The following is a 17,620-nucleotide window of genomic DNA, read 5'->3' on the forward strand; positions in this document are numbered from 1 at the left end:
ACATAGTGATGTTACTCATGTACCGTAAACAGTGCTAACGTGTTTAATCCATGCTGACTCTACTGACGTCTTCAGACAATGCAACTGTACAAAAAAAAAGCAAAAAATACACACTGAATGACTTTACAGTTAGAGCCTATAAACACAGGGGTAGTATTTAAAAAAAATGATTTGACGACGAGTACAGTATCGGTTTTATGACGGTAAGGTCTCGGTTTTTGTACGTTTTTATCGATTGAGGGAAGGTCTATCAGTTGTTAATATTGTTAAGGAGGAGTAATTCAGTGTATTTCAACTTTAAAATATTCCTGATTTAATTCAACTATAATATGGATAGGTACAAATATGCATACTTAACAATTCAAACTAAATTTATGTATGTACTGTTTAGTAGAAACTTGAGAAAGAGTTATGACCTAATTTATATGAAAGAAACGTCCGTTTTCTTTTCGAAATACTTTGAAATGATTTTGCATGTTGTCTCACTTGAGTACATGATTATGTCTCGGCTTACCAATTTCGAACCGAATCGTTATGCTTAATCGCAGGTGATACATAAATTATGAACCCCGTTTGTCTCAGTGTAGTAATGGACATATCATTTAATCATTCTGTTAATAAACTCCAATCGGTGTTTTGGCAAAAGAGCGTTTCAAAGCGGCCATCCCACTATGTTCCTTTAAACTATTTTTAAATAGCCATTATTTACTGAAATATTTTTTATGTATCTTTCGCTCTGAATAATAATCAATATTTTGCTTCTTGTATATAGTTAAATTGAAATGTTATGCGGAATGTAAGAACATGGATGATGTTAACCAAAGTTATTGGGAATATAGCTGGGTGAAAGGTTACTTAATACGGCCATTTTAAAATAAAAATTGGGCAGTTTGATTTGTAATACCCATTTTTCAGTTTCCGTTGATAGTTTGTTACTTATATATTAAAACTAAGCTCTCTAAAATGTTCAAATTTCACTAGAAAATTGTGGTTTATTGAATTGAATTGATGTTACCATGGAAACGAAGCCCGTGCCCTATATATCTAAATGTAAAATTCAAAAGCGTTAACACTGATCTATTTAACGAACACAGCTTCGGCATTTTATTTTCAATTCATAAATATCCATAATAATAATAGCAGCATGCAGAACGATTTTTCCATAAAAATGTCAGACGAGGAGTACTGCTGTAAGTATTTTAAGCTGTGAAATTTGTTTAAGTAAATGCAAATAACACGAAAATATTACTTACGTTAGAATTAAAATGTTTTAAAGTTACATTAACAAGAAAGATTATCTTATTTAATATTTTTTACAAGAAATTATGATAAAAAGCAAGATATAAGCTATTTTAAACATCTCTGTTGTCATGGTTACTTTAAACTTTAAGAAAAATAGGGTACCATGTAAAGTGTTTGGTATTTTGCTAATAATATTACCCAAATATTCCATGTTGGTCATTGACAGAATGGCGCTAAAGCCGTCGAAAAACCCGTTTTCATACATAGTTGTTTAAATATGAGAGAAAATGCGTTACCATGGAAACACGAGCCCCGCGACATATATATTTTAAGCTTATATTAGAAAGCTAACGCGCATACTAGTAAAATTATTCATTATGCAGACTTCTACACGGATAACAATGAAACCAAAATGCACTGAAAACTGTTAAATATACGTATTTGCCTTCTTCTTTCTATATAAAATACCTTTAGAGGGTCATGTTCTTCAAACCTGTATAAAACTGTACTTGAAGGGCAGAGATAATAGAAATTGAAATTGTAGCAGTTAAAACATTAAATTACACGAAATACAAAAAATTGCTGCGGTTAAACTAATTTGAATTTACCCTGGTAACAAGGTAACCAACCTCCTTAACGCACCCTTTGTACTTATTAACACTTCGTGAAATACCTATTTACATACCTTAATATGCTTAGTTATGCAGCAGTAAAAGCGATATCAACAATTATACGTTTCCTGTAGTGGAAGGGTGTATTGTAACTTATCAATAAGTATAACATGTAAGATATGTATGTTGTGTTCTTCAAAGAGAAGACGCGGTTAATTAGAAAATATATATAATTATGCAATATTCCCAACTGGATCGGCATGAGTGTCTAAACTAGCTACCAACATATCTAAACTGATATAAAATAATAGGTGAAAGCAGTGAAGAAGGTTTATCACTTATAAACTGTAAAAATCATTTTTCATTCCTAAAAGTGATCGATAACAATACTGATTGTATATAATTGTAAATATACTGACAAAAGAGCTAATCACCCATTTTCCATTTTGCAAAGAGTTAAAACAAATACTGAAAGTAAGGGATCAGCTAGATCAAACAATATTAACATATCAAAATTTCAGCAGTATCAAATTACGCAAAAATATATTTCTATTCATTTTATTAATAAAGCCCGATTTTAAAAACTCACAAAATTTCACATGAAAGATGCATTTTAGAAAAGGAATATATACAATTTATAGAAATAAGGAAGTGTAGATTTTGATTTTTTTACTTAGAAATTTTTTAATTCCACACACATATTTAAATGCTCTTTTACGATAGGGCATGACAATACCATTGTTTTGTTTTTGTTGTCGTTTTCTTTCATTATAGCGTTTGGTTCTTTAAAATTATGAAAAATTACCCAAAGCATATTGTTCATCAGACGCAACCAAGTACAAGCATAGGAAACATTGTTTAACTGAGTCTGTCCATCAGACGCAACGACTGAGTGTGTTCATCAGACGCAACCAAGTACAGCTACAGCATAGGAGACTCGGTTTGACTGAGTCTGTCCATCAGACGCAACCAAGTACAGGTACAGCATAGGAGACTCGGTTTGACTGAGTCTGTCCATCAGACGCAACCAAGTACAGGTACAGCATAGGAGACTCGGTTTGACTGAGTCTGTCCGTCAGACGCAACTAAGTACAGGTACAGCATAGGAGACTCGGTTTGACTGAGTCTGTCCATCAGACGCAACCAAGTACAGGTACAGCATAGGAGACTCGGTTTGACTGAGTCTGTCCGTCAGACGCAACTAAGTACAGGTACAGCATAGGAGACTCGGTTTGACTGAGTCTGTCCATCAGACGCAACCAAGTACAGGTACAGCATAGGAGACTCGGTTTGACTGAGTCTGTCCATCAGACGCAACGACTGAGTGTGTTCATCAGACGCAACCAAGTACAGCTACAGCATAGGAGACTCGGTTTGACTGAGTCTGTCCGTCAGACGCAACTAAGTACAGGTACAGCATAGGAGACTCGGTTTGACTGAGTCTGTCCATCAGACGCAACCAAGTACAGGTACAGCATAGGAGACTCGGTTTGACTGAGTCTGTCCATCAGACGCAACGACTGAGTGTGTTCATCAGACGCAACCAAGTACAGCTACAGCATAGGAGACTCGGTTTGACTGAGTCTGTCCATCAGACGCAACCAAGTACAGGTACAGCATAGGAGACTCGGTTTGACTGAGTCTGTCCATCAGACGCAACGACTGAGTGTGTTCATCAGACGCAACCAAGTACAGCTACAGCATAGGAGACTCGGTTTGACTGAGTCTGTCCATCAGACGCAACCAAGTACAGCTACAGCATAGGAGACTCGGTTTGACTGAGTCTGTCCATCAGACGCAACCAAGTACAGCTACAGCATAGGAGACTCGGTTTGACTGAGTCTGTCCATCAGACGCAACCAAGTACAGGTACAGCATAGGAGACTCGGTTTGACTGAGTCTGTCCATCAGACGCAACGACTGAGTGTGTTCATCAGACGCAACCAAGTACAGCTACAGCATAGGAGACTCGGTTTGACTGAGTCTGTCCATCAGACGCAACGACTGAGTGTGTTCATCAGACGCAACCAAGTACAGGTACAGCATAGGAGACTCGGTTTGACTGAGTCTGTCCATCAGACGCAACGACTGAGTGTGTTCATCAGACGCAACCAAGTACAGCTACAGCATAGGAGACTCGGTTTGACTGAGTCTGTCTATCAGACGCAACCAAGTACAGGTACAGCATAGGAGACTCGGTTTGACTGAGTGTGTTCATCAGACGCAACCAAGTACAGCATAGGAGACTCGGTTTGACTGAGTGTGTTCATCAGACGCAACCAAGTACAGCATAGGAGACGCGGTTTGACTGAGTGTGTTCATCAGACGCAACCAAGTACAGCATAGGAGACGCGGTTTGACTGAGTGTGTTCATCAGACGCAACCAAGTTCAGCATAGGAGACGCGGTTTGACTGAGTGTGTTCATCAGACGCAACCAAGTACAGCATAGGAGACTCGGTTTGACTGAGTGTGTTCATCAGACGCAACCAAGTTCAGCATAGGAGACGCGGTTTGACTGAGTGTGTTCATCAGACGCAACCAAGTACAGCATAGGAGACGCGGTTTGACTGAGTCTGTTCATCAGATTCAATCAAGTACAGCATAGGAAACTCGACTTGACGGTGTCCGTTTATGAAACGCGATCAAGTACAGATATGACACTTGGTTTGACTGAGTCTGTTCATCAGGTGTAATGATACTTGCATCATATCCCACGCTTCATAGCATCGGCTTAAGTGGAATTATATTAATTATAAGTAAAATTGAATGTTCTCAGTGGTCCTGGATGACTAGAAAATATAACAACACTAAGTCAATAATATTTTCGATATAGCCATAAAGTGTGAATGCGTTTCAATGGTCTGAATTGTAACACATCAGAAATATTTCTCAACTGAAACGATATAAATTGCAAGACCAATGGCATCAAATAAAATCTGGAAAGTAGATCCCTCGGAAGCACCGAGAACAAGGCAAACAGTGAAAATTGCAGACTCGGTTTGATTGAGTCGTTTCACGAGCAGTAATGGAAAATGCAACACAGCCCACGCCCCCTAGCACCGGCTTAAGCAGTATTCAATCTTCAAATCTAAATGAATTGAAATCAATAATCCCGAAGGACCAGAAAATATAACAACACAGTTATGCCTAAATTAACCAGAGGCATATATTGTTTGCACAAAGGTACTATATACACGACATATAGTTCCTTTCATTTTATAAAATCATGCATAGCTGATCCAAACAGCTTCTTTCCATCACTATTTTACAGTATATAAAGGGAGCTGCATTTTTTCTCAATTTTGTTATCTATGCTATAGTTTAGCTCACATACGTTTAGAAATATCGTTTGCTGCTTAACGAGCTGCTAAAACTCTTTGTATTTGTTTTGCCTATATGCAGTCACATTTGAATTAATTAGTACTGATTTTTCTTGTAACTACAAAATGTATATTATTATATCACATCTAAACGAATGTGATTGTTTTTGATACACTGTAATATATGCATCAGTGCCTAGATTAAACCCACTATTGATATCGTTGTCGTTTTATACCTATCATCTGCTACATAAATTCCATATACACTCGCTCAATACACTCTGGTGCTTTGTGTAGACCACATATTTCCAAGCCATAATTTAACCTAGGTTAAAGCATAGAATCAAACAATTTGGTTTAAACAATATTTTATTCAACAAATAGCATGTGATTACAATACATTTTACAAAAGCAAGGGATCGAGTTGTAAGCTAATATTAAGCCTTTTTAGAAACTCTTTCCCGAAAACTGTTTTAGTTTATTTGGCTGTATTGAATAACGTATTTAGTGAATACACCGGTTTAAGGACGCTCGCTACAGTTTCATAATTTTTTCTCAATATTAGATTTTAATGAAATGTTTTGTATTAAAAGATCATGTTATGATGTATTGAAAAATGAAATAAAAATACTAGGTCACCAGCTTTGTTTCAATTTAATTTGCCCCTAGATATGGTGCTATTTTAAACATTTTTCAAAATTTCTGTAATCCTAAAATATATTTCAGTAAAATAATCAGCATAAATTTGATTATCTAAGCATTTTTATAACGAAAAACAATATATCTATTTGAAACATTCTCAGAGTAATCAGAAGAACATGATTTTGTAAAGAAAGGAATACTTGTTCAGCAGACCCAAGGGCTATTTTTGCATATTTTTGTCAGTTTTAAGTTTGTACTTCTGCTATTTTATCGAGTTTCACCTGACAGAATTTAATCAAACTCTGCACATACCTTTGGTTATGTCTACCTAGTCTAAAACAAAAAGAAAATTGATAGGTCACCATATTAGATTTCGCTTAAATCAAATTACAACGAGGTGGGGTATGGCGGGCATTTATACAACGCAGGTTGGTACGAAATACTCTTTCAGTGTTTGAGCAAATAACTTAGAAATATATATATAAAATCATCAAACGGCAGGTTTCTTAATAAGCGGATTTTAAGGTGTTTCTGAAGCATTTTGATGGCATTGAACGATAAAAGTTTCCGCCCTATTTTTTAACAAAATATATAGTTTACGAATGTACGGTACTGGTACGGTACGGGATTAGAAACAGCTGTGACTCGATGCAGAGTTTGAGCGCTGGTATAAATAACAGACTCCAGTTTATGTCGGATTGAAGCAATTTGAACTAAAAGTACTTTGAATGTATATATTCTGTAACCATGGTGATACTTACCCTAACCTTTAGTCAGTATATTATACATTTTGTACATTAAATGCATGCGAACATACAATAATTTGCGAATTTTTGCCGTACGCGACATTAGATAATAACTTCCGGGCATGCGCAGAAGACCGCACCAACTCTGCAGTGAGCTACTTGATTAAAAACACAACCAAATTGGCACGGTGTTGGGGTAAATATCGACCCGTCCGGAAAAACTGTAGCGAGTGCCTTTAAGTGAGGTGTTTGATTTTATAATGCTTTCTATGCCTGGAAATAACGACCATAAGAAAACAAATAGTTACTCATAGATATGTAAACGTTTTAGCAATTTGCAACTTTTGATTGTCGTAAAATATATCAACATTTTCAGATCTTATTGCCTATTTACAAAGCATTACAACAATTTTATCTGTGTTCGCAGTTTCCCTATGATTTACATTATGCATGGCTTTATAGCTGTGTTTGGGGGTGCGGTGCTATGTGCTTCCAGGAAATCTACCCGTACTTTTTATCTAAAATTACAATAGGCAATCATCTTATTTAACAAGTTTTGTGAATTCTCAATAGTATATGAAAATAAAACAGTCATCAATCAATAACAAAGAAACATTTGTAATTGATCTACACTAAAAACCTCTAATGTATCAGTCAACACATATGTAAACATATTATTAATGAAAAATAAGAACAACCCCAGCAAACACACGACGTCGCAAAGACGTCTTTTTATAGTTGTTCTGGGGTCGCGACGTCGGTGACCAGAATCAGACGTTGTTCCAACGACTTTACACCGACCAAAGTCCGACGTCGCTATCCCGACGTTGTTCCAACGGCTTTACAGCGACCAAATCCGACGTCGCTAATTCCGACGTTGTTCCAACGGCTTTACAGCGACCAAAATCCGACATCGCTATTCCGACGTTGTAAAAACGTTGGAACAACGTCATTAGATTTACTGAAACTTTAAACTATTTCAAGCTGCAAAAATAATTTCATTGCGTGAATACTTTATTGCATATTTGTCGTTTAGCGCTATTCGTCATGTCGTGAGGTTAGTAACATTAACCATCTAACATTAACTCGAAAGAGTTCCGTCCCATGATTTCCGACATGTGTTCGAAATTGACCAATCAAAACAGGTCTAGCTCACGTGCCTTTTTGCCCTCGTTCATGTTGTTGATCGGAGTTTTTAAAATTCGTGGAAGTATTTAAAATGCGCCCTGTACAGATTATATGTCAAATCATGGCTTCTCCACCTGTAAGTATGTTGTTAGTTTTTACAGCAGTTATTTTTTGTCATGACGTTTTTAAAACTGTTGAAGTTATAGCTATAACTTATCCACCAGTGCCCATGAGTCAACACCCTAAGGATAAATGTTTGTTTTTCCAACACAAGCTCATGAAATATTTTATGTTTTGATACTTTCATAAACTGGAACATGTAGTCATCCTCCAGGCAAATTTTTATTAAATTCTGTGCAGTGATAGTCGAGTAAAATGACAACTACTATGCGGGGGTGATTTTTTGTACACAAAAAAAGGTGTCCTTGAGTCAACACCCCTCAATATGTCCATTCACTCTGTGTACATAGGGTAATGCTCTGATGTTTCAATATCATAAAATCAAAACTAAATACATTGTCTTTAAAAACACGAAACATTTATGTAATTTTCACAAGTGTTCTTAAAAATGCTGACTTGTAATCAAGACTGGTTAAAATAAATTAGCAATTTCTTAAAAAAATGAAGAAATTCTTAGAAATGAGTTCAAAATCAACAGCCAAGACACATATTCCAGACTTTTTACAAAAAATATTATTTGTTTCCTCTATACATCTTTCTCCAAAAGTTTGATAAGAAAAGAAGAAAGAAAACAATAAAACAGCATGGGTGTTGACTCAAGGACAGTGTTGAATCAAGGACTCTTGACGATATATTGTCATATATTTTCGCGGTAGGCCTATTACCGGTAATTTGTATGTTGACATTGTTGTGCTGCATGAGGATAAATTAATAATTATGCATTTTAGGCTAGAAATGGACTTACTTAAAATATCTTGCATGCGATGAAGATCAGACTGTCAACATTTTGCAGTCTTTTACTGTTTACAGTGCAAAAAATAGTTAGAAATTTCCATAAATTATAAAGGTTTTGACAAAGGGTTTTTAGTTTATAAATTCACGTATGCTTAGTGTCTAACAGTTACATGCCATTTGTATGTTGATATCTGTCACCAAACAGCATTACTTGTTGGAAGCGGCTAGGGGTGTGGTAGTCAAACTAATTTTATGCGGGTCATGATATAGGACTAGACTAGATGGTGTTTGTAAACAAATCCGTTGTAGTTTCTATTTTTAGAACTGATAAGACAGTGAGCGGCTAGACGTCCATGTTTTTTTTTTTTGTAAACAGTGATGTTTTTCTAACTGCATCAATAATCTTAAAACACAGATTCTATAAATATTTTTTTTTTATCAATTCTGATCAAAATTCTATCAAGCCACCAAAAGTCTGTATATGAAAAAAGTCCCTGCCCATCCCCCCTTCTGCATAATAACGTGCAATGCATTCATACGCCATCCACCATACAACAAGAAAATTTAACAGAAGTGCCATCCATTATCTAAAGGCAACAGAAATATAGCCGGAACTATGCTTACTTGTCGCTGTCACCATATTGACTAACATAAAATCAACAGTTTTTACATTTTGTTTGTAGTCAAAGCCATTGCGTGACGTCACATGTTTTAGAGATTTCCTGAAAGAAATCGTGCCAAATAAGTTTAGACATGTTGAGACAGCGACAGTCAAGTTATCACACTGTCCCGAAATATCCTGTTACGTTGTATTTGGACATCTCCATATAATATAATTTATTATACTGCTTCACATTCGTTTGATGCCTGATGATTCTCTTCAGAAGTAACATAATAGTCCAACTAATTTGATGCGATCCTAGGAAATGTTGGGATAATTCTTTTCATATGGGCAGTATCCCCACTTGCGTCAAACACTCGAAAGACCAAAATAGTTGAAGCAATTTCCGATGAAATTTTCATCGCTGCCAACGCTTTACATGCTATAGGTTTAAATGCCGATTATTTTCAAACATTAGTCTTAAATTCAAATAAACTTACATGTATTGAACGGGGATTCAATTTCTCAATGATTTATGCCAAAATTATCAAATATTATCCAAAATTACTTATTTTCTGGTGATAGTTTAAATGTATGTATGTACTGTACACAAAGTTTACCGTGTCTCTACATGCAAATATGCGAAAACGCAAAACCAATAACTTTACATGACTGTGTACTGTGATTTATATTCCATTATTTTGGTCCTTCAAAGTTTTGACGTTTAGATTGCCCGTCACAAATATAAAACAATCTGAACGGCGAATTATTTTGACTAGTAACATATATGCCTCGTGCAGAAAACCTAGAAACCTAGGATCTGTTTTACAAAGACTTTGGTATGTCTGAGTTTAGTCAGGCATAAGTTTTCATTAACCTTTACCCTGCTAAGTTTCTAAAATGAACTGATCCATCGTTCAGTTTGGACAGTACCATCTGTTTTTCGAAGGGGTGTTCACTGAAAATTTACTGACTGAATAGCGAACAGTGCAGACCATGATCTGCCTGCACAGATGTGCAGGCTGATCTTGGTTTGCACTGATGGCAAAGGCAGAATCACTTGTTGCTAGTAGGCTAAAGGTTTACCGTAAACTAGTTGTGAAACTGATTCAAGGTTGTTTACATCTAAAATGCAAGACAGTAAATTCTCAAAATTTATTTTATGCATGGGTGTACTACTGTTGTGTGTGCTTAAAATGTAGATTATTACAAAGTAGCTCTAATTTGAAATTTTTTGCTGTTGACAGGTTTCCATGTTGTCTGCTGTTGGAAGAACATCTATGAGGGACTGTGAATAGAATCTTTATCTTCTGCTTATATACAACACTTACTCATGGGCCAGTGGCACAATTTCTAGCTGTACAAGGATATCATGGTGTTTGATAAGTAAGTAATATTGGAATAAAGTTTCCATAAATTTATTACCTGTTTTTTACTTCCTCTTGAATAAAATATGCGTGAACTTAACTGAAACTCATCTGAATCGTGTTTCACGAGCATTTTTGTGCATGTTTTAAATTTAGAAGAATACTTTAAGAGAATGAAAAATAATAATTATGCAAGAGTTGTATTTGTCTTGTGTCAAGTTTTTGTTGAACCCACTTACGGTGAGCTCGATATAGTCGCCACTTTCGATGTATGTGCTTGTGTCTGTCTGATTTTGTCCGGACCATAACTTATACATGCATGAACCAATCTTGTTTATATTTGGTATGAATGTTTACCTAAGTGAGAAGGTGTGCCATGCGTAAACCCCATGTTCCTGTCTCAAAGGTCAAGGTCACAGTTAAGAGGCCTACGGTCATACTGAAGTTTGTCCAGAGCAGTTCTTCTTCATGCATGGTGGGATTTTGATGTAACTTGGCATGAATGTTTACCATTATGAGACGGAGTGTCGTGCGCAAGAACCAGGCCCCTAGGTCCAAGGTCCACTTGACAGCTGGCGGGCTCAACACTCTACTCCTTGGCATACTTGTCTTATTGATTTAATTTTTAGTGATATAGATTCAAATTGTACCTTTTTTATTAACTTTTTATCACCAAATTCATTCTGTTTCACAGGTTGATGACAATGAAACTAATGACCATGTTAACATCAGAGGAAAAGCAAACTGGGAGAAGAAAGGACAACATTGTTTTCGATCTTGAAGGGTAAATATTTAAGAAATGATATTTGATCATACTTACATGAGAATGTTGTTAGTAAGAATAGAAATTCTAGCATTTGAATGAACCAGTCCAATGTATTCAGGGCTCCAGAAATTTTGAAAACTCAGTATGTCCGAAATGAATTCACGACATCGGCGCTATCCCACCCACTGTATTACCGTATAAACTTTGTGATAAAGTAAAGAAATTAGTATGTCATGCATTAAAAATGATACACCGTCACCTTACCATACATTTAACTTTATACATAATTCTAATATGTGTGATCATCTTCTAGTTTTTAACAAAACGTTTAAGTTTACATGTGTGTTAAAATGTATATTTTCAGCCTGCGTAGACATAGGACCAGGAAGGGGAGCTAGGAGTGGGAGAAGTGCCTGTGACTGATATATGCACTATCAGATAGAAATCCAGTTCAAAAGGAAATCTGAAATAGTGAAATAGCAGAAATCATGACTTACATACTGTGTAATCTGCTCTAAAACACAAACATTTGAATTTAAAATGTGTTAAATGCAAAACAGTTCTACTTACAAAATGAATCTTTCAGTAAATTCTAAATGTAGCTGAAAAGTGATATACATGAAATGTGTGAAAACAGTGCAAGTTAAGTTTGATTTTTTGTTGTATACAAAACTGAAGAACTTTTATCCAATTCATTTTCTGGATGCACAGTGTTATTGGAATTTTTTTCAGATAATTTAAAATTCTACAAGGTGAAGATATTTCAAATAGTATCTCGAGAAAAAAAGTTTGCACAATGAATTGTTTTTCAAAAATTTGCAGTTGTTTGTTCATTGTTTTGCCAGTCCATTACACTTAAACTTTACTTTATTTATTCTTAATATTTTTGTGAATGGATTAGATTACTCATTATCAAGGCAAAATCAAGAATTTGTTGGTTAAGGTTAATGTTGTCTCAAGCTAAGTGATGGGCAGACTTTATCCATTTGTAGTGATTTTGAGAATAATTAAAATAATTTGTCACATAAATCAATATTAAATGACCTGGCTGAAAGTTATATATGAAAAAAATGTATTTTGTTTAGATTGTTCTACATAGAACTTTTTTGCAAGATTTTTTATTAAAATCATTTTCGGAAACTGCATAAAAGACGCCGCAATTGGACCTTTATAACTTTACTATTTGAACTATAAGAATAGCTATCCTACTCGATACGGCATTAGCTTTGCGTCACACCTTGGTTAAGTTTTTGGTACCAGTTTACATTTTGGCAAAACCTTCGGGGATAAAGGTTTGAAACTTTCAACACTTGTTATCATCACCATATCCAATTTTAGGCAAGGGCACATAACTCTATCAAGGACTTTTGCTGAATTAGGGTACCTTTTATTTCCTACTAGTTCATATTTTGTGTAAACTGTTTGACATATGACATTGAAACTTTTATCACTTGATTATTATTATACCATAGTCTGTATCTGTAGGTAAGAGTACATAACTCTTACAAGTATTTTGGCTAAATTATGACTCTTTTTGGACTTGGAAATTGGTACAATTTCTTACCAGTCCATGTTTTGTGAAAACTGTTTGATGTGTGGCTTTGAAACTTTGAACACTTGTTTATTATATGATCGCCATCTGTAAGTAAGTGTTCATAACTCTGTCAACTATTTTGGCTGAATTATGGCCTTTTTGTACTTAGAAATTGGTTCAGTTTGCGTACAAGTACGTGTTTGTCAAAACTGTTTGACATATGGCTTTGAAACTTTGAACACTTACTTACTTACTATCATGATTTCCATCTGTAGGCAAGAGCAGATAACTCTGTCAACGAGTTTGGATAAATTATGGTCTTTTTTGGAGTTGGAAATTGGTTCAGTCAAACTTATTGGAATGATTAAGCAAGATATTCCATTAAATAACAATAAATCTTGTGCAGAATGTAGTATACTAAATTTGAAATATTGCAGAAAATTTACATTCCTGTTGCATTTTTACCAATATCTAAATTTTATTCTCAACCGTTTTAGATCACATTTCTGTGTTAAATACACATTCTCTGCTAAACTTTTTGAAAGGAAGATGTTGAAAAATTTCACCCAAACTGTGGGTGAGTAACTTTAAGATTTTAGCTAGACTGTACAAACTATATGCAGAGCTATCCTACTTGTTTTCTGTCAGCATCTAAGATCAGATTTCACAGACCGAAGTGTGGTATCGAACCAGTATTTCTTGAATTATTTAAAGGAATTTTAGGCAGTTTCACTCATTTATGGCTATTATTCAATGCTTTTTGTTCAAACATAAAGTAATGTGTAGGGATAACGCATGTTTTTCGTGCTACAACATCTCCAGAATCCCGAGGGATTGGTTGGTACCCAAGCCAGGTACCAATGATTCCCGAGGGATTCTGTAGATGTTATAACAAGAAAATAACATGCGCTAACGCTATTCTGGCATAAAACGCAAAACCAAGTAAATGAATAAATTGTCCCTCAACGTCATTAAATTCCCATGAAATGCGCGGTAAAGTTTGTTTTATCACGTTCACGTCATTTCCTTTTGAATTATTCGTTTTGGGGCCGTAATACGTTTACGCTTTGCCACGGAACGCGCATAAATAAAAAGGTGTTACAACAGCATGTGAGCGCGAGAATCTCTCTGTTAATACACGTTTTCTCTCCTGTTAAGACACCCCCGAAAAGTGACAATAACAGCAGTTTTATGCTAGAATTCAAGATAATGTTTCTTCACTTAGTATCAAGTTTTAAAATAGTTAAACATGCTGCTTCTATGACAGCTCTTGTTTTTATATGCTATGACACTTTATTACATTCAAGCAAAATGGTTGCCCATTTCCACAAGTGTTTATCGTTGTATTCATTGATGAAATATTTTGTTAAAAAGCTATTGAATAGTCGATTGACTGTTGCTGTGCCTGAACAGCTCTTTTTACAGATTACATGCATCAACAAAATTTATTTTTGATTGAATGGTATATGTACTTTTTAATAAAAACATTTCAGTTAAATCATATTTAGTATGTTTTCTTACTAGACCCAGTATGTTATGATACGTCTTGTGACTATTCTATTATTCAGTACACTTTTGTTTAAAACCATAGACTGTTGGGTTTTTTTGTGCTTTTAGACGAAACAACATTGAGAAAAGATGTCATTCAAATGTAAAAAATACATCTTTCCAAAGTTGTGAAAAATATGTAGTTCCAACACTGCAGAAGACGTCAAAACACCTTTCACAATCAAAGAAAAAACTACGTCTTTCAAACGTTGTGAAAAAGACGTCTTTCCAAGGTGGCAAAAAAGACGTCAACGCACCTTTCATTATCAACCAAAAAACAAAGTTTGTCCAACGTGAAAAAGACGTCTTTCCAACGTTGTGAAAAAGACGTCAACACACCTTTCATTATCAACCAAATAACAACGTCTTTCCAACGTTGTGGACAAGACGTCTTTCCAACGTTGCAAAAAAGACGTCTTTCCAACGTTGTGACAAGACGTCAACGCACCTTTCATTATCAACCAAAAAACAACGTTGTTACAACGTCAGGAAAAGACGTCATAACAACGTTGTAACAACGTGGTGTGTTTGCTGGGACAATTGAGATAACGATTCGGTTCTCCATGTTTTTCAACCATCTAATAGTATGTTTCAAAATAATCTGTAAGAGAACGTTGACATGGCCACCTTAATATTATATTTATGATGAAGTTCCACATGTTATAAGCTTAAACCAGACTACAGAATAGGCTTTTAGTAAAGCAATAAAACAGTCATGTTTACAAATAAAGTAGGCACAGATAAATAACAAAATTTATACATGCACTTAATACTTAAAGCAATAATACTGTAACCGTGATATACATGTAGAGGTTTAAATTAAGGCAAACATTTTACAAGATTAAAAGAAAAAGGCCGAAATGAAGACTATATGAGTAAAAGTCCTTACTTTTATAATAATTTTACATTAAGTTAAAGTTTTCTTCTATGATACAAATTGATTGGCAAATTACCAAAAATGTAATAACAACAGATTATAAACATGAATTGCAAACAGTTATCATTTAAAAAAAGAATCGAGACTTCAATATTCTTTCTGTTATTTTGTTCGTGTGCCTTTTGTGATAGAAACTCTTGCATTGTGAAATTAAAACAATATTTTATTAATTGTAACACACAGTTACTTAACACAGCTATGACAATTGCAACATGAAATTACGACTATAGTTCTGCTATAACAAAGATGCCATCGTAGAATAAGAAAAAAAGAAATAACTAATAACTGAAATTTGTTTTTCTTAACTCAAAACACATATTCATTACCAAATGTTTTTGAGTACATTTTAGACAGCAGGTCGACTCTAACTTCTATGTACTTTTCAGAACCACTTTTCGCTTTAATCATTTAGTTTAAGCAATACCATTTTGTTATTCGAAGGGGTATTTACATCTTTCACGCCAATTTTCACTGGTACAAACAGAACTCTATCGTGCAAATATTTTAAATGGACTCCATGATCCAAATACACCAGACAAAGTTCAGGTATAGAGATACTTTTTTACACCTACTAAATATAAAACTACTGTAAGACACAGATACGGAAAAAATGACAATACAATGTGGCGATCAGTACGACTATACCTTGGCCAGATTGACACACCAGAAATATGTACACCAGAAAATCGAAACCCACATCCATATACAACACTTCAAAACCCAATGTTAACAACATTAGAGTTGACAATATCGAGTAACAATGTAAAAGACAACGTTCAATCTGCAAAGCAGATAAAGTTAGAATGTTGTTTACTTTAATAAGAACAGCAAAATACCAAAGCAGATTTATGACCAGTATGAAGAAAATCGGTAAACCAAAACAAAGCAATGTCATCTTGAATTCGGAAACAAAGCATAACACCCCTCCATAGCCTATATCTTCCCGTGCACGTGCCAGTGAAATAACAATGTTAATTACAACAGGTACAAAGGCCGTTAAGATACAGAACAGGCTGAGGCTTAGCCGATAATTTTTCAGAGGAGCAGCTGTGGTCCTTGAAGTGAACTTCCTATACAGGTAATAGGAACAAATATTCATCCACAGAACGGTTACCAACCATGAATAATGGACAAGGACGCCTATAAGTTTGCATGCCCACTGTGGCACATGTGAGGACTGTCCAATTCCGAACAAAAACAGTAACTGAGAGCAGGTCAGGCTGACTGTCAAATATATGTGTTTGAATTCCGTCTCTTTTGTCATAAATCTCGCATACAGAGTACAAGCAAAGCTGGCCAATAAGCAACATACAGAAATACCAACACTCACCACGGCGAGAATACCTGCCCTAGAAGACAAAATAAGAAACGGATACATCTGAACTCCTGGTTCGGTGTTCTGCCTAGATGCGTATGCCTCGAACAAAGACTGGATTTTATCTTTACAAATAAGTATGTGTGTATCTGTGCGTATGGTACTTTCAGGACCTGTCTCAAAATGTTCTGTAAGATACTCGCTTTTACTAAATTCAGTGTTCAGTTCCTGTACGAAAATACCCCTTATGTGGTGAAAAATGTGATAAAAAGAAGCATTCAGCTCTACCAACGGACAGTTATGAACTGGTAATAGAACGTTTTCTGGTTTGTCTGGCATCATGTCGATTTCAAGATCTGACAATACCGGTGTAAGAGGTCTATTGTCCATGTAATCGACAAGTACCCTTGTGGCAAAAGGTGTGGACAAATTTAAAAAGTTGATTTCAAATTGAAAAGGAAAAAGATCAATTTCGACGGTGAGTTTTAGTCGTTTCTGTCGATTCAGAAACGGTACAAAAAGTGTGGTTTCATGTAAACTGAGAATTTCATCAATAAATGAAATGTTTGTCAATTCCGGAAGATAAAGGTAAAATCTAATGTATACTATAATGAAATCAAAATCATTCTCGAGACTTTGTTTTCCTTGCCTTTGCGAATCTTTATAGAAAATGTCAATGTTATAAACGGCTGGAGATTTATTTGCAAAAAATGTGACAAGAATTCCGTATAGGTTCTGCAACATATCAGAAAAGTAGTTCGGTGCGATAGTTTGTAATGTTGTCAATTTCAAAAACACAGCATATTTAATCCCGCCAATCTTTTCTGCAAAATTTCGACAGTCACCGTCAATGAGTACTTTTGGACCCTTGCAATTCATTCTGACACACTTGCCCTGGAAAAACGTAAAATCATATCTTTCAATTAAAAATATAAAAATATTTAAAG

General features: G+C 35.1%; 1 long non-coding RNA gene across 1 annotated transcript; it reads left to right on the top strand.

Moving 5' to 3' along the window:
- The first annotated feature begins 7,702 nt into the window (after nt 1-7,702).
- Nucleotides 7,703-14,374, top strand: LOC123551347 (uncharacterized). Its single transcript, XR_008371257.1, has 4 exons — nt 7,703-7,826; nt 10,454-10,592; nt 11,268-11,357; nt 11,704-14,374. It is a non-coding gene; the product is annotated as an uncharacterized LOC123551347 (long non-coding RNA).
- The last annotated feature ends 3,246 nt before the right edge of the window (nt 14,375-17,620 follow it).

The sequence above is a fragment of the Mercenaria mercenaria genome, chromosome 6, assembly GCF_021730395.1.
Source record: "Mercenaria mercenaria strain notata chromosome 6, MADL_Memer_1, whole genome shotgun sequence".
In the NCBI taxonomy this organism is placed as follows: Eukaryota; Metazoa; Mollusca; class Bivalvia; order Venerida; family Veneridae; genus Mercenaria; species Mercenaria mercenaria.